This window comes from Vicugna pacos, unplaced genomic scaffold (assembly GCF_048564905.1).
Source record: "Vicugna pacos unplaced genomic scaffold, VicPac4 SAC-SAT, whole genome shotgun sequence".
Taxonomy (NCBI): domain Eukaryota; kingdom Metazoa; phylum Chordata; class Mammalia; order Artiodactyla; family Camelidae; genus Vicugna; species Vicugna pacos.
In genome coordinates, this window is record NW_027328721.1 from 17,801,424 (window position 1) to 17,820,811 (window position 19,388).

Genomic DNA, 19,388 nt, shown 5'->3' on the forward strand with positions numbered 1-19,388 from the left:
ATATATATATATATATATATGTATGTATATTCAGCTAGATTCCTAGTCTTATCACTTAATGTGTAAGGGGAATGATGTTTTTCCCTCAGCCACCTTCTGGCAGGTTGATGCGTTGGGAGTCTCCCTGGGCCTCTCCATCACCTCTCAGTGTGGAGACTGTCCGCACTTCCTGCTAGAACTTTGGTGTTCTTATGGCTTTAGTTACTGCCTCTATGTTGGGATCCATATCTGCATCTCTAGTCCCTAAGGCTTTTTTATATTCTTCTAACTGCCTGTCAGAAATTTTCAACTGGATGTTTTATAGGCACCTCTTCATGTAAATCTTTACTCTCTCCTGGGGCTTTTAGCGTGCCCTACAAACTTTTTGCAATCATGTTGATGTATTTCTCTCTTGTCACCTTACTGTCCTACATTGTTCTCTCCCACCCCTTCTAGGCTGGTTTCCTAGCTTCTGAGCAACTCCTTCCTTCGCCTTGGCCTGGCTACTCAGACATCAGCTTTCAGAGCCTGATTTCTGGGAAATGTTTTTGAACTCCTCTTTGACCTCCTTAAGACTGGGTCAAGTGCTTTAATGTACCCTGTGATACCTTTTTCCAGCATAGCATTTGTCACTTCATATAGTATTATTGTTGTCTGTTTACTAGACATAAGCTTCTTATTCACAACTTCCTAACACCTAGTCTGGGGCCTGGCACTTAGTAGGGATGTAATAAAAATTGGTTGGATAAGTGAGCAGTATTATGAAATGTCCGCAGTCTAATTAGCTGTAATTAATATTCTACAAAGTTATTTTTAATGTCTTTGATGGTATTGGCATTTAATAGCATAAAGGTTCACCCAGTGTTTGGGCATTTTCCTTTCTTTTTTTGAGTACAGCACGAATGGGTTTTCATAGCTCAGTGTTCAGAAGAAGCCTCCCCTTTGCTTTCTCATGGGAGACTCAGCGGAGCTTAACATGCCTGGGTGGTGCATCTGATTAGGATAACAGAACCGGAGCTGTTACCCAGCTCTCCTGTGTCCTGCTTTATTGCCCTATTCAGCTGCTTATATGGCTCTTATGAGAACTTCATACAGGCTTCAGATTATTTTTACCTACCCTCAGACTCAATGGAGGTTAATTTAACAGTCTCATCCTCTCCCTACAGGATGTTGTTAGCTAATAATATGTTTGAAAAGAATTCTCTAACCTAACAACATCCCCACATCTGTTTAAACTTTGTTATTGAGACATTTGTGGAGCTGGCTCTTATTTATGATTTGCTCTTAGTATTTTGCTAATACCATGGTAAGGAATTGGCCCTTGTGTACGGAAGGAGGTACTTTTCTTTTGGTGGTTTCTGACCAGCTGGCAGTATCTGGCCCATAAAAAGCGGCCCTTACCCCCACTCCACACTTCTCTAGCCATTCCTTTCCTGGTTCTCTTGTTTCCTGAATATGTATTTCCCAGGTGCTCTTTTGGGCCTTGTCTTCTCATCATCTTCATCTTAAAACAATTGCAAAGATTATTGACAAATTTTACTTCTTGGTTATCATCTCAGATTGCAGTTGCTTCTTGCATATCCCATAAACCTGAGAGTGAGGCTTAGATAACTCAGGTACCTTATACGTCAACTGATTAAGCAGGGCTCTTTCCCCTTCCTTCACTGAAGTTCTGAGTTGCTCCTGTATTTGTAGTTTTTGAAGACTGTCACTATCACTGCTGTCATCTGGGCTCTGAACATGGACAGATCATGCCAGTTCTATTTCCCATAACATATCCTGAATCTCTCTATGATGCACACCCTACCACGGTCAGTTCAGAAATGAATTTTCTCTGACCTGCTCACTACTCTTCCATCTGACCCCATCCTCCAATGCCTTGTGAAGGTGCACATTCACAGGGAGCCTCGGGTGCTTGTCTCTCCTAACTCTGCAATGCTAACCACCTGTTGCAAATTGCATAGTCCTACCAGTTCTGCCCCTCTTTAGCAGGACCTGGTAGTGCCTTTTCATGTGAATTCTCTGATTGTAAAACTTAAGCACCAGATGAAGATCTTTTGTAACTTTCTTTCAAAATTGTTCCAAGTTTAAATAGACCCTTGGCTTTCAGCAATTATCTGCTGTTTAAAAACAGTGCGGTTTTTTTTGGCTGGAGACCGTGGGCTCTTAAATACTGGTGCACCTCTAGAAAGATACAAGAATCATTTGGAATTGTTGTGACCTTGTCGACAGTCTTAAGTGAGTAGGCCATGGGACCAAGGTCAAAGTTCACAATAACTTGCATGTGTGTCAGGTGGGAAGTATATGTATGCATGTGCCAATAGCATGAGAAAGTGTTCTGAACAATACGCATACACGGGCATAATAAAAAGACAATTGCATACGCCCGAGTACGCGCTTCACCCGCTTGTACTGCAATAAACTGCGGTTTTGCTCCATGTCAGCTCCTCACGCATCATGTCAGCTCCTTGTGTATTTTTCCACTTGGGCAGCTCACCTCCTCGCATCCCTCTCCAGACTCCTGCGGCTGACAGACCTAAACCAGTATTTCTCAGATTATTTCTAAGGCTGTAGTTTTGCTCATGCTACTTCCCTGTACCCCAAAACTATTTGTATTCCCGCTGCTTTCAGAATGTTTACGTAAGTTCCAGATAGCCTGGCATTCTGGGTGCATTACATATTGGCTTAGAACTATGTTTCCAACCTCATAACCTGCCATTTTACACCATATTCCTGGTATAACTCCTGTCACAGCCATATAGGTGTATCTGAGGCACTCTGGTCTGGGGTGCCCTGTTCATTCCCTCTCCCAAACCCTTCATCCTCTACATCATAAACTCTTCAGTTCCAGCTCCATCATAAGCATTCTCTGGCATGCCTAGATGAAAATAATACCACACTTATCACCTCTAACACCTAAAACTTTTTACATTGGATGATAGTTTTTTTCTATGCACTGCTCCTACTCACTGGATGTTCTCACAGCAGGAATTTATATCTCTACAGCACCCAGCACATAATAAGCACTTGCTATTCTATTGATGAAGAAATTGTCACTTAATCAATTTCCACCTGTGATCCACCTGTTTGTAAGTTGAGAGTACTGTGGATTCATTGGTTTAGCTCCACACTATGAAAGTCTTCTTTGTGGAAAAACTTGTTCATAAAGGCGAAATTTCCCTTAGCTTACCATGATTCTGTTCCTCTAAACTTCTAACTCATTTTCAAGTTTACAGATAGGGCATGAGAGTCAAAGTGAGCCTGTGGACATATATATTTTTACTTGATAAGTTGTAGAAATTTACTGGTATATTGAGAAGATGATCCGACTAGGACTCAGAATACAGACCTAAATTTGATTTCTACATTTCCACCTAAGCTTAGATAAGTCATTTAAAATCTCTTGGTCTTAGTTTCCTCTATAAGGGAAAAGTTGCATAAGATAGTTTCAGCTGTCAGTTTGGAATGAAAAAGCCTATATAAATGCTTTTGAACAGGAGGCTGCAAACTTTTTTCTTTAAAGGACCAGTTAGTATTTTAGGCTTTGTTAGCAATAGAGTGTTGCAGCTCCTCGACTCTGCTATTAGTAGCTTGAAAGTGGCCATAAACAATATGTAAACTAGCATTTCACTATTTTATTTATGAGAACATTACTATATAGTTTCATTTTTATGAAATTATAAAACAAGCAATACTTATCTGTGCTTGAAAAAAGCTCAAAATTATGTCTGCCTTCAGGATGGTGGGTGTGGGGATTGACTGGGTAGGGACATGAGAGAGATTTAAAGGGTGATGGTAATGTTCTCTATCTTGATAGTGGCTTGGATCATATAGGTTGAACTCAAGTAATGGTACACTGGAGGTTTGTGTATTTCACTGAATATAATTTGCTTCCTCAATTTTAGTTAATATGCATGGAGTGTTTAGGGGTAAAGTGTATGGACATCTGCAACATGAAATGCATTAAAAACAAATGGTAAATAGATATAAGATAAATATAGTAGGCTACTGTAGAATCTAGGTGGGTTTATGGATGTTCACTTACATTTCTGTGAACCTTTCTATGTATTTGCAAATATTCCTAATTAAATGTTGCAGAAAAAATAATATATGAATATATTGATATTTCCCTTGTCTGCCTTCTACCAGTTAAGGATTCTTTCCTGCAGATAATGATTGCTTGTCAGTTTTCCTACCAGTGCTTTTCCAACATATTTATGTACGTCTGTCTGTATATGTCTGTATGTGTGTGTGTATATATGGGTCTATGTGGAATATGTAGGAATCATTTTCTTTTCCAATTTTACATGAGTAATAGGAAGAATGTATGTTCTCGAACTTATTTTTTCCCACTTAATGTCTTGATTGTGTTTCTTTGTCTCTCTATATATATATTATACATGTATATCTCCTTTGAATCATTGCAAAATATTCCACAGTAGAGGGATATATTTCCAAGATTATATATATATGTATTTCTTGATGATATATATTTAGATATTTCCATTTTTCTCTCACAAATTGCTGCAGTGCAATTTGTAAAAGAAAAAACTATTTCTCTAGGGTAGACACTGAGAAATGGAACCACGAGTTTGTAGTATATTTTTTTTTATATTAATAGATTGTCCTCCTGTAAAACTGTACCAGTAGTCCCTCCAGGGGAGATAAAATTACCTGTTTCTTTTGAACTTTCTGAGCATTGATTATCACTTTTTTCTTTTCTTTTTTTTTTTTTTTTTGCTAATTTGATAGGATGCTGGTATCTTGTTGGGTTAATTTGCAGTGTCTGGTGACTGCAGCTGAGCATATTTTTATGCTTGCACCATTTCCATTTCTTTACAGTCATGTGCTCATCTTCTTGCTCTCTTTTGTCTTATATTTTCTTTATTTTAGAAATTGTACTTGTTTTAAATTAATATTTTCATTATGGGCTTTTCCTAATCATTTATACCAAAATATTTTGCATAATCTGCCATTCCTCACTATTTCAATTGCCAAATGTGTTGCATGTAAAACTCCATTTTATATGGATCCTTTCCTAGACACTGTTTTGTTTTGTTAATTTCTACCTCTGTTCTGTACCAGTATCACACTGTAGTATGTAAGCTCTATGTAAGTGTTCGTAAAATAAAACAAATGTGTGAAGTTTGTGTGAGTACCGTCTCTCCAATTTTGGCTTCTGTGTAGTATTAGCTTTATTAAAATCATTTAGGTAAATTTGTAGAAAAGGAAAATATATGTAGAAAAATAATGTATTCCTTCAAAATTGGGAGAACCAACTAAAGGCATTTGGACATTACAGATAAAGCTCTATTTATTTTTTCTAAGAACTCCTGATTTGAAAATGTTAACCAGCTCTTACTTAGATGGTACCAGTAGGTCTTACTGGTTCCTTTTCTCGCCGTTGCTTTATATATTTTTCTTGTATCAGATTTTTTAAAAGAAAATTTTAAAAATGAAAAATATACAATTACATTAAATTTCTGGAATTTAGTCTATGAGATTTGTCCTTTTTCTCATGTTAGACAGATAATATTTAAGAAAGTTTTCTCCCCCAACCAAAAAAAAAATATATATATATATATATATATATATATATATATATGCCTCTAGAGGGCAGCATTCCTCATACAACAGATATGAGAAATCAAAAAAGAATTCCACTGTCCAAGAAGTTAAAGAAACAAAAGATAAACAAGCTTTTACAAGTTTCTTTCTTGTAAGATGTCTCAGAAACTTTAACATATTATTGTGCCTTATGAATCATCAATAGGCCACTATTATGGTACACAGTGTTTCTTCAAACTTAATCACAGAGACCTTTCTTCAAGGACCATCTCTAGTGACTACTCCTACAGAATACATTTGGAAACAGTCTAGTAGACAAATTCTCTAGTTGACAAGTTTCAATTCCTTTTTTTATTCATAGACTTGCTCCTCTGATTTTTAAAACAGGTCTTTAGACATCCCCCTCTATTCACAGATCATGACTGAGAATGGAATAAGAATTTACCTTCATTTATTTTGGGGAAATCAGAAACATGGAGAACTTACTGCTTGGCTTGCTCAAAGGACAACAGTGAAAGAAAGAAAAGAAGACAAAAGAAAAAGCAGGAAAGAAAGAGAGAGAGAGAGGGAAAGGCTGGTTCTATAACTAGTTGAGAGACCCCAGATTTAAAAACCACAGAGCAGTTGAGGTGTGCATAATAAAACATTTCCATATTTACCCAAACTCAGAATATTAAATACTTGAACTCCATTAACATCCTTCCACAGTCCATATCAGCTGAAATTAAATTTCCTAATTTAAAGATCTGTTGTAAGCCTGATGAGATCTCTATAGATCTCTATAGATGAGATGCTCTTTAATTTTAACTTGTGAGAGAGCGCTTAAACAAAATACTCCCCTCTTTTGTTGTCATTTGGTCTTTCACTGAAATGATGAAAGCTGTTTTAGAATATAGACATGCCCCCACTCCCCAAGTACTCCTGCAGAATACTCGGAGAATATTGGGGGATGAGCCATGACTTCAAATGTAATACATGTGTCCAAATGTTTGATTCCTAAATAGCCTTTATCCATAAGAAATGTTTGAAATGTTCTTTTTTCTTTTTAATTTTGCATGACTATGAGGCATGCCACAAAGACAATGCAAGTACAGGCATACCTTGGAAACACTGCAGGCTCAATTCCAGACTACTGCAATGAAACCAATGTCACAACAAAGCAAGTCACAGGAGTTTTGTGGTTTCCTAGTGCATATAAAGGTATAGTTACAATATACTCTAGCCTGTTAAGTGCACAATAGCATTATGTCTAAAAACTATACATACCTTTATCAAAAAATACTTTATTGTTAAAAAATGCTAATCATCCACTGAGCTGACAGTGAGCTGTAATCTTTCTGGTGGTGGAGGGTCTTGCCTCCATATTGGTGGCTGCTGACAGACCAGGGCGGTGGTTGCTGGAAGCTGGGGTGGCGGTGGTAATTTCTAAAAATTAAGCAGTGAAGTTTGCTGCATCAATTGGCTCTTGCTTTTACAAATGATTTCCCTGTAATGTGTAATGCTGTTTGATAGCACTCTTTCCACAGTAAAACTTTTCAAATCTGGACTCAATTCTCTCAAACCCTACTGCCATTTTATCAAGTTTATGTAATATTCTAAATTATTTTGGTCATTTCAGCAATCTTCATAACATCTTCACCAGGAGTAGATTTCATCTCAAGAATCACTTTCTTTGTTCATCCATAAAGAGCAACTCTTCACCCATTCACATTTTATCCTGAGATTGCAGCTAATTCTGTCTCATCTTCTTGCTCCACTTCTGATTCTCATTCTTTTGCTATTTCCACCACATCTGTAGTTCATTCCTCCACTGGAGGTTTAAACTCCTCAAAAAGTCATCCAAGAGGATTGGAATCAATGTCTTTCAAACTCTTGTTAATTTTGATACTTTGACCTCTTCCAACAAGTCACAAATGTTCTTAATGGCATCTAGAATGGGGAACGCTTTCCAGAAGGTTTTCAATTTACTTGGCACAGATTCATCAGAGGAATCTCTACCTATGGCAGCTGTAGCCTTGCAAAATATATCTTAAATAATAAGACTTGAGAGTTGTAGTCACTCTTTCCATGGGCTGAAGAACATGTTTTGTTAGCAGGCCCATAACATTAATCTCCATCAGAGCTCTTGGGTGATTAGTTGCATTGCCAAAGAGCAAAAATATTTTGAAAGTAATCTTTTTTTTTTCCCTGAGGTCTCAACTGTGAGCTTAAAATATTCAATAAGCCATGTTGTCAATAGATGTGCTCTCATCTGGGCTTTGTTGTTCCATTCACAGAGCCCAGGAGAGCAGACAAAACATAATTCTTCAGGGCCTGATGGTTTTCACAATGGTAAATAAGTACTGGTTTCAACTTAAAGTCACCAGCAATGTTAGACCTGAATGAAAGTCCTAGATGGCATCTTCCAATATAAGGCTGTTTCATCAACACTGAAAATCTGTCGTTTAGTGCAGACACCAAAATGAATTCTCTTATTGAGATCTTGAGGCGGACTTGCTGCACTTTCTCCACCAGCCTTGATTGTTTCCCCTTGTACTTCTGTGTTATGGAGATTGTGTCTTTCCTTAAACCTCATCAACCAAACTCTGCTAGCTTCAGACTTCTCTTCTGCAGCTTTCTTACCTCTCTCTGCTGTCAGGGAATTAAAGAGAATTAGGGCCTTGCTCTAGATTAGGTTTTGGAGTAAGGGAATGCTGTGGCTGATTAGATTTTTTATCTAGAACAATAAAGATTTCTCCGTATCAGCAATTAGACTGTTTCAGTTTCTTATTATTTGTGTATTCACTGGAGTAGCACTGTTAATTTCCTTCAAGAACTTTCCTTTGCTCACAATTTGGCTCATTTGTACAAGAGGCCTAGTTTTCAGCCTATCTCAGCTTTAGCATGTCTTCCTCACTGCACTTAATTGTCTCTAGTTTTTGATTTAAAGTGAGAGACATGCAACTCTTACTTTCACTTGAACACTGGGACCACTGTAGGGTTATTAATTACCCTGATTACAATATTGTTCTGTATTAAGGAATAGGCAGGCCTGAAGAGAGGGAGAGAGGGGGGAATGACCAGTTGGTGGAGCAGTGAGAACACACAGCATTTACCAATTGTTTGCCATCTTAAATGGGTGTGGTTTTTGGCACCCTGAAACAATTGCAATAGTAACATCAAAGATTACTGATCACAGCTTACCACAACAAGTATAATAATAATGAAAATTTTTGAAATATTGCAAGAATTACTAAAATGTCACACAGAGACATGAAGTGAGCAAAAGTTGTTGGAAAAGTGGCACCAACAGACTTACTTAACATAGTTGCCACAAGCCTTTAATTTGTTTAAAAAAATGCAATATCTGCAAAGCACAATAAAGAAAAGTGCAAAACTAAAACAAGGTGTCCCTGTAGCTTTAAGCAGCTCATTCCAGGTTTCTTGAGTCATACATAAGCCCTCTTTGTACTGCTCCTGTGACATTAATATTATCAAAAAAAGAAAAAAATGCTAAAAAGGCTATAATCTTTGATCTCAAGTCATCAAAATATTTTAACCAAATATATAACCAACTCTCAAAGTTTAATTTCCAATACATTAACTATTGGCTGCATGTGACTAGTGAACACTTGAAATGAGACTACCATTACTGAGGAATTGAATTTTTATTTAATTATAATTAATTTTATCTAAATTTAAAAGCTGAGGCAATGTAAAATATCTATCTACAAAAGAAACATTTATTGTTTTTATCTAGTCAGCATCAACTAACTAATCAACTAAAATGAATTTTCTCTACACATCAATGTAATAATAGAGTAAATCATTTATTGAATTTTTTGCAAAGTACACAAGTTACAGTGATCCCTATGTAAATCATAACTGATAACCAGAGATACTATTTTAATTTTAATTATTGAAATTTTTAATTTTAACATATTTTGAATTAAGTTGTTTTCTTTAACTTTTTGGTCTGGGCAAAAGGGGATAGGGTATAACAAAATTTCTAAATTAAAACATAGGCATTCTACCCAAGCAGAATCAAGTGGAGATGCAGTGAAGATTGCGCTGCCACCGGCACAGTGTTGTGAGACTAGAAGAAAACAATGCACCAACTTTAACATGAATAATAATCACAATTAGCTTTGGTAGAGCAAAATTTAAAAACTATGACTTACATAAAAATATTTTAAACAGCATGTAGACAATATTAGGAGACATTTTTCAGGAAATACATAGTACATTTTCATAAGAAGTTTCCTAAGTCAAAATAGAAGCAACAAAGTTATTCATCTGAGATCAAAATTAAATGTCCAACAAACATTTTTAAAAGATTTTTAAAGGATCTGAGTTTATTACTCTCGTGAGCTATAGAATGGCATGGATTCTTGCAAAAAGAAAGGGAGGGAGGGAGAGAGAGATGAAAGAAAGAAAGGAAGGATGGAAGGAAGGAAGGAAATAGGGAAGAAACCATATTTAAGTAGAGATGGTAAATAAATTATTTCAATTATAGATATTTTATTATAAAATTATGAGGAATACTAAAACAGATATTATAGAAAAAGTAGAAGACCTTCAATTAAGCCACCAATTTACTGTCCATCATATGGAAGACCTGTCTAACAGTATCAAAAATCAGTAGATTCAAAATATGAGAAATTACTTTTCTTTTAGCTTTAGATAAATCATGTGATACAAGAGACACTACCAAAGTACAAATTTAGACACATTTTGTTTGAAAGAACTTCCAAACTTAAGAAGAAATGTCAAATATGTACCTTAAAAAAATTAAAATTGTAGCATGGATTATTTTTCACCTTTAAAACGGCCAAAGAATTTCAGCTATATATTAAAATAATAGTCTCCATCTCAATAGACAGCTCCAGCCATGTTAGGTTAAAAACCTACACTTATTGGACTTTTAAAAGAAGAAACTGATATTCCTCTTATTGCTCTGCTCCACTGTATGATATACATAGAGTAGATTTGAGAGGGGATGAGTATAGCTCAATGATAGAGTGTGTGCCTGGCATGCACAAGGTCCTGGGTTCAATCCCCAGTGCCATCATCAAAACAAACATACAAACAAACCTAATTATCTCCCCCTCAAAAAAAAAGAATGAAAAATATTTGTGCTCAGCATTCTAAAGCTATGAAAAGTAGCATGTATTAAGTTGTTAAAACTGATGTGTGTACCTGAAAATAATCAGAATCCTAGCCAGCTTACAAAACTATTGAAAAAATGGAAAACAATACATTTAAGAATCTTGTGTTCCTTGCTCAATGGTTGAGTAGAGGAAGAATTTCACAAAGATTTACTGTATTATTAACGCTGATCAAGAAAGTATTTTTCTCAATATTCAATAATCAAAGACAAAAATGGCAGTGCTCATGTTTTATCACTGGTATCTCAGTACAGGTAGACAAGCATGGCCTGAAGTACCAAAGAAAGAGAAATTGTACCTATGACCTAGTTACACAGGTACAGACATTTATGTTGAGATTGAAAGCTTTCATAATTGTGGGAGCCCATGATTGGGGTAACAAATTGTAACAGATCCCAGTCGCTTATGTCCTTAAAGAAGACGTGCTTAGTAACTGCCTTGAGGTTTTAGCAATGACCAAGGTCCCTGGCTATAAACGTTGGGCGTGCCTGCTGTTAGTCTTCTATCCCCAAAACAGCCTTGGGCTGGAATGATAAAAAGCTGCAGACTCAGAGGTGAGGAGGCTGGGTAGCCAAAGACAGGAAAGATCCCCTGAGGGGGGCAACTTAAGACAGGCACAGCCACCTGAGTCCAAGTTGTTAGGCAGCTGATTCTCAGATGTTCCACCCTGATAAGCTGAAAGGCTCAAGACCCACGAACATGATTCACCAAAAATGGTCTTCTGACCTTGAGCCCAACACCAACAATAAACAAAGCCTTTGTACTCATTGTGATCCCACTCTATCCTTCACTAAATTCCTGCATTCCTCCTTTGACTGTACTCAATAAATGTGGGAGATTTGAGAGGCTCAAGGCTCCCAACTCTCTCTCGCTCTCTTGACTTTTCCACAGAGTCTTGAGTAATTTATTCCGTTTCGGTGGGACGTCTGCTGGCCAGAACCCACAACTGGTGGCGAACCTACAATAATATGATTTGATAATAAAGATTTTACACTTTTCCCTAACATGAATCAATATGCAGAATATTTTATTTACAATGCAGAGTGTTGTAAAAATTGGCTGCAAAAATAATCAGAAATAGTTGAACACTTAGTTGTTTTTATCGAGTTTAAAGTTGTTGTTCAACTTATGCAATATTCTTAGGAAATGATGTTAATAACACTGTTGACACAAGAATTAGTGAATTTGCTTAATTTAAGAAGCACAGATTTGAAACTGTTAAATTTTTGCTTCAAATTCTAAAAAAGCATGAACAAGTTTTATCATAATAAATAAAAATACTCAAAAGAAAAATTTTTGGCACTTAATTCAGATATTGAAAAGTATAAGTTTCTTTGGAACAACTTAGTCATGTGAATCTACATTTTCAACCATAAATTGAAGTCTCAACTGAGATCAAGCATTTTTGATGAAAATTTGGTGATCCAATCAAGATGTAAAACATCTACTAGGTTTCAAGGAATTGGTTTAAAAAAGTAAAGCAGATAAAGAAGTTTATACTGTATAGCACAGGGAAATATACTCAATAACTTATAGTAGCTCATGGTAAAAAAAGAATAAGAAAATGAATATATATATATATATTCATGTATGACTGAAGAATTGTGCCATACACCAGAGATTGACATAAGATTGTAAACTGACTATACCTCAATTTAAAAAAAGGATTACAAAAATTATTTAATAAATATAAAGTGAACACATAGTTCCAAAAACTTGAAAAAGTATTAAAACAATGTAAAATATCTCAATCCTGTTATATTGTTTAAATGTTAGAATGATAATATCCTGGATATGTCAGATTAAATGAAATACATTAAAACTATATCTAGCCCTTTTTAACTCTTTTAAATAAGGCTACTAGAAATGTTTAAATAACATATGTGGCCCAAATTATATTTCTATCACACAGTGCTATTCTAGGCAAGAGTAACTAAAGATAAACATAATTAAGTTCTTGCAAGAGGAGCACATGCTTTAGAACATTGCTATCAACTACTAAAAATTTACCCTGGAAGTTCACATTACAATAGCCCATCTCACTATCTGCACAACACACAGTGAAAAAGTCTCAGCACCAGAATGTAAATTTGCCCCAGAAAGATTCCGTATTTGCAGATGGATGGGTAAAACCATACAGAAGGAGGCAAACTTCAGTAGTATAATGGCTTAAAGTGTCTTTCATAAAAAACTAAAACATGAAAGACCCATACTCTAAGAAACTAGTTGCAGAATATAACAGAAATTAATTATAAAAACATAACAAGAGTAATAAAATTAGGTGCTAAAGTAAAGATACAAACTATACAACAGCAAAAAAAAAACTATAATATCTAAATTTTACAACTTTGCTGCAACAGGGATAAGCATCTCATATACTATACTAACGACATCATAAGGGTGGACTCACATGAAAAAATAGAATGGCAAAGCAAAAGTAAAGAAATTTTTAAGTAAATGAATGCAGTTGCAAGTTGTTAGAGAACAGAAACAAGACTTGTGCATTTTCATGCTTCCCTCAGAAGCCCAGGAGTGTACATATCACATAATACTAAAGTTACTTCTTTATAATTTATTAAGTGCAATATTTTAAATGTTTAAAGTTATTCATAATTTTAGTCTTATCAAGAACAGAAAGTTAAAATAGCACTTAAAGTGCCTAAAGAAGTTTTTTAAAAGTATATAAAACAGCATGAGAAATGTATATTCAAAACAACATAGTACATAAGAATAGACATATACACCAATGGAACAGAACTGAAAGTCCAGACATTAAGCCATAAATCTATTTCCAATTGATTTTGATTAGGGTGCCAAGTTCATTCAATGGAGAAAGAAAGGTCTCCTCAACCAATTGTGCTGGAGCAACTGGATTTCCACACATAAAAGAATGAAGTTGACCCCTGCCTCACACCATATACAAAAGCTAACTCAACATGGATCAACCATCTACATATAAAATCTAAAATCACAAAACTGTTATGCAAAAACACAGTGGTAAATATTCATGATCGTGGATTGCCATGATCATGGCAGTAGGCTCTTATATATGACACCAAAGTACAAGCAACAAAAGAAAAAATAGATAAATTGGACTTCATCAAATGTAAAACTTTAAAATAAATAAATAAGTAAAACTTTTGTACATCAAGATATTATCAATAAAGTAAAAAGATAACCTACCTAATGGATGAAAATATTTGTAAGCCATATATCTCATAAAGATATATAAGATATATAACTTTTTATATCTAAAATATATAAAGAATTTCCATAACACAACAACAAAAAGACAAACAAGTTAATTTTAAAATGGGCAAAGGTCTGGAATAGACATTTCTTCAAAGGAGATATATAAATGACCAGGAAGCACATGAAAAAATGCTTAACATCATCAGCCATTAGAGAAATGCAAATGAAAAACACTGAGACACTACTTTGCTCCTACTGGGATAGCCATAATTATTTTAAAATTTTAATACTTTTTTGAAAACAAAATATAAGCACTGGCAAGGATATGAAGAAACTGTAGCTTATTGGTGGTAATAAAAACAATACATACACTGTGGAAAATAGTTTGGTGTTTTCTAAAAAAGATAAAAACAGAATTACCATATGACCCTCAAATTCCATTCCTAGATATATACACAAGATTTGAAAAAGTCTCTAAAAAATATTTATATATCAACATTCATTGCAAGCCTTATTCACAACAGCTAAAAAGTGAAAATAACCCGTGTTCATTAACAAATGAATGGATAAACAAAATATGATATATACATACAATGGACTATTATTCAACTATGAAAAGGAATGAAGTTCTGACACACATTCTACAACATGGATGGACCTAGAAAACATGATGTTAAGTGAAATAAACAAGGCAAAAGGGACAAATATTGTATGAGTCTCCACTTGTGTGAAATATCTAAAATGAACAAATTCATAGAGACAGAAAGTAAATTTGAGGCTACCAGATTCAAAGGGAGGAGAGAACAGAGAGTTAATCTTCAAAATAATTCACTACCACTACAAGCTAGGTTAAACAGATAATATAAAACAGCAAACAGATAAACTGGCACTTTGTACCTCCACCAGTAATTAGAAACAATTTACAGGAAATGGACACAGCAATGTTTCTCCTGCATCAGGATCACCTGAGGGTTTGTTAACCCACACTACCTCCTCTGGGTGTTACCCGAGAAGGCTACACTTCTAACTAGTTCCACAGGAGGCTGGCACTACTAGAGGTAGGGGAACACACTTTGAGAACCACTAGTAAAGATAATTTACAGATAAATACAAGATAAATTAATGAAGAGTATGAATGAAATCTGTGGTGCCAAAACAACTCAGCCTAAGAACATGGGGTTCTAATGCCTCCCTTAGTTTTAAGTTCAAGTGTCTAGGAACTAATGGCTTGGAAATAATGCTTAATAATTTGTCTTTTCCACCATTCTACAGACTGCAAATTAGAAGTTACAGTTTGTGACAGGGATCTAATTTATACTGTATATTAAGAGCAAATTTGTGTTTTAGATGATAAATAAGGAGAAAAGGCTGAAATCTTTTGTAGATATTGTAAAGACTAATCAAAATTGTACTCTGGATAGATGGCCAACCCACCTTCTTGGAAGTGAACCAAGAAAGTACTTAAAGCAAAGTCAAGATTTTTCTTAAGAAAAAATAAAAGAGACCACTATACTAAAAATATGGAGAATATAAATATTTCTATACTATAAGCACTGGAAGAAAGCTCTTGGAAAAGTTTTCAAAACTGTTATCAAATACTCAATGAAGCCAAAGAAAATCTTCAACCATGTTTCCATGAAATAACATATTTGGCACAGTGGAACCTGTGCAGAAATCCTCCCACTTTAATTAGTGGAAGATGAATCTGCTGGGGACAGAATATATTACAAAGGGAATTACTGGATATAAACTAACTTCTGTACAGCAGCGTTAAGTGCCCGCATCCTCCAAAGTGGCTGTATATTGGAAAGATTTTTAAAAGATGGTGAGATACAAGTATAAGGGAAAGAGCATGGAAGAATTCCAATCTTCAATAAAGAGAGCTAATCTTCCTTGGTGAAATGGCTAATTCCAGGGCTAGAGCAGAGAATGCACAACATGAGCCTGGGACATCTTCTGGTACTAGAAAGCCAGTCAATCCTCAAAAAGTGATGGGCCAGAAGCCTTCTTGAAAGAGTTCCCTAGGGCCAAACTATAATTATAGCACAAAAATAATGATGGTAATGGATTGAATCCATAGAATAAGAATCTGTAAGTACATTTGATATAAGTAAAATAAAAATCCTCAAGGCTATTCTGATATAGATTTAAAAATTGAACACATACCTAAGAAAGGAAAGTTTTTCTTTTTTTTTTTTTGATTGAATGCAGATTTATTCAGAGAGATACATTGAAAGGCAAGAGAAAGGCCATGAGGTGTGGGGGTTGGGTGCTCAGATTAAAAGTAGGTACACACTCCATAGATAGTATACGGGCTGTCTCCAAAGAGGGAGAGAGGGGTGGCTGTGAAGGCACTGTGTTGCTGGTTTTTATGGGCTTGGTGGTGAAAGCTTTTCTTTATAGGAGATCCAACCAATAAATGCAGAAGGAATGATGGAAACAGAAAGTCACCATTTGGCAAACACCACAGTAATATCATTTCAGGTAAGAATCATCAATGAAAATAAAAATTAGAGAGTATGATGAAAAATAAGATAATTACCTGGTCACAAAGTGTTTTCCTACAGAACACTTTTCAATTACAAAGGAAAAGCACAACTACAGCAGACAAGCCCGATTGTATCACCTAAACCAAGTGAACAAATTAGCATCACTTGTAATTGTACAAATCAGTAGCACGTGCCTCCTAGTAAGCTTAATAACGTCACTTGCATAGTTCTCTTAACCAAAAATGTTTAACATTCATTGACTCATGGGGAAACCACACAAATCCAAATTGTGGGGTATTCTACAAAATTACTGACCAGTACTCTTCAAAGTATAACAGTCATGAGAGACAAAGAAAGATTTTGGAATTGTTTCAGATTAAAGAAAACTAAGAGGGGACATGACAACTAAAATGCAACTGCATCAGTTCCTAGACAGAGGGAGGACACTACTGAGACAATCGGTGAAAACTGAATACAGACTGGAGACGAGGTAACAGTACAATGTCAGTGTTAAGTTTCCTGATTTTGATAACTACACTGTCACTGTGTAAGCTGTTAATATTTGGGGAACCTCGATGAAGACGACATGGGAAATCTTTGTAATATTTTGGTAGTTTTTTCCTGAGTTTGAACCAAAAAAAGTAAAACCACCAAAAAAAAAGCTAATAGATCAGAATAAAGTCTTTCTTTCATATCATATCAAGTTATTTCTGTACCTGTGAAGAAACTATTACTGTTGACCCAGACTTTCATTGGGATAATAAAAAAAAAATGACATATGCTAGGGCAGATATTCAAGTTAAGTAACTTAAACTACCTTTGCTTCTTGCTAAAGGAATGAGAAGATAAAGAGAAGCCAAGAAAATCAGAAATAATCTTATATAATTTCTGCTATTTTTATAATAGTTTTAAACTGGCTGCAGTATTACCTCCTTAATGACAGTTGAAGATGCTTTGTGAGTCAGTAACTATACACAATTGTAGCACAATGGTATCACAGTGGAGTAGGGGACCAGAAAAGCATGGGACTCCCTCACCAATGGGTTGTCTTGTCCAAAACAAATACTAATGGCACCCTCACTGGCACACACCCCTAGAGGAAGGTGGAGAAGTTGATCGTGGGCAACAGTTAGGAGCGCATTTGTTACCACTGTCCCAGGTCAGTCTGAGAGGCCCAGATCTGCAGTAACTCCTGATCAGGAAGGGCCAAGGGTTTGCCATCAGTCACACACCCCTGCAGACAATCAGTTGTGACTTTAAACTGAGCTCTCCTGGGCTCCTTGAAGTACAAAGAGGAAAATGTAAAGCAGAAGACTTAACTACAGCAGGTAAGACACTTTCAGCACTCATAAGTGTGTAGCATGTACATCAAGATACTCACTGCAGCATTTTTTATACTGTAAAGCACTGGGAACAAGTTAAACATCCAGTAGGTAAGCTATAACATACCTCCACTGTGCCAGGAGAGCTGGGGTAGGTTTAACAGCTCTCTTGTTAGTAAACACTAAGTCACAGGCTGCAGCTGTGCTGAATTTCCATCAGAACAAAGAATTTTCATCTCTAAAAGACTCGCCTTTCAGATAAGGTTGTATGAGCACATCTTTAGCGCTCAGTTCCTGGAGGTACAGCTCCTGAGTCACAGGGTATCTACACCTTATTTCAACAGATAATCCAAAAAAGGCTGCATAAATGTACAACTCCCAGCAATGGGGAGAGAGGAGTGAAAAAGCACAGAGTAGGACAGGTCCATCCTGTCACAGGTCATGCCCAATAAGGGTTGAGAGCAGAACTACAGCTTTTGTAACTAAAGCACATGAGGAAAGCTGTGAGCCTGCCCCAAGATGGTGTTAAGGAGCAATTACAGAAAATACAAAACTGTGGGGGCACAAACTTGGGTTAACAAACTTTGATATTGTAATGATTGTTTAACCAAATCATATTCTCATCTTTGTGTAAACATATAAGAAATGTATAACCAAAACCCCTGCTTTCTATATTTGTCATTATACTGCTCCTTCAAAGCAAAATGTCCAAAAGCATGAAAGACTGAACTCTCAGTACCACTCACCGCCTTAACTGCGGGACTTCGCTCAGCTGCCTTGAAGCTGCTGTGCTAGCAGAGACCTGCTACGAACTGTCTCCTCGCCGTGAAAAGCAGAGACATAGACATGCTTTGCTCACTTTGCTTAGTTCAAGATCATAGACTCAGGGCTGCTTCTGCTTATGGAAAGCCATAGCTCATCCCTTGCCCTAACCGGCAGGACGTGCTTGGCTTACCAGGCGCAGGTGGATAGTGTAGGTCACTCCTGCTCACAGAAAACTGACCTAGCCCTCAGCTGGGGACAGCTGGGCTGCTTCACGTGCTTAGATGATTTCTGATCATAGTATGGAGACTCTGTGGTGGCCTGGTGTTTCATTATCAATTATTCAGAAAACTGTAACCTTGCCCATGATTTTTTGAGGCGTAAAATAACCATTTGTATTATCAATATCGTAACCTTCTAAGTATAAATTAAGATTATAATGTTTTTGTTTTTCATGATCTGAAACTGCTGACCCGCATCCCTCCACATACCACATACCCCTTACTCATTCCTATGATGTATTTCTCTTTGATTTTTTTTGAATATTCGCAATAAATATAAGAGCTTTGGAGCAGCTTGGGAGTCAGTCTCTGGCTCTCTCTCACTGTCTTGAACTGATAAAGTCTGAGAAAATTCATTCTTCCATGGTGGAACTTTTGCTGGACAAAAACCATGACAAACAGAACTCACACAAAAATATAGTGATCAAGAAAAAAATGAAATTTTCATGGCTGTACTCACTCAGTTCAGTCTATTTAGTAAGAAGGCTAACCTCACAAAGTCCTTTTATATTATCTTTTGTTTAATTTGTAAATTATTTTTTATTTAAAGACTGAAGCAATGAACAGGTGTTGTTGTCCTTGTTGTTTTGTCAAATGATTAGAAATTTGTTGCAACATAAGTCACCAAATCACGGGGGAGGGTACAGC

The 19,388-nt window shown here is 35.9% G+C and overlaps 1 protein-coding gene across 6 annotated transcripts in view; it reads right to left on the reverse strand.

Annotated features, from left to right (window-relative positions):
- LOC140685391 (junction-mediating and -regulatory protein-like) overlaps positions 1–19,388 on the reverse strand; it is a 68,398-nt gene that overhangs the window by 20,903 nt on the left and 28,107 nt on the right. For 3 of the 6 annotated variants that reach the window (XM_072956906.1, XM_072956908.1, XM_072956905.1), the window contains 2 exons: positions 9,708–9,789; positions 9,488–9,622 (listed from right to left, as the gene is read on the reverse strand). The exons of 1 other annotated variant lie outside the window; for it this stretch is intronic. The gene's annotated coding sequence lies outside the window, so the exon portion shown is untranslated. Of the gene's footprint in view, positions 1–9,484; positions 9,623–9,707; positions 9,790–11,384; positions 11,653–19,388 lie in introns of those variants that run through there. 2 more of the 6 variants (XM_072956907.1, XM_072956909.1) reach the window with 2 other exon arrangements.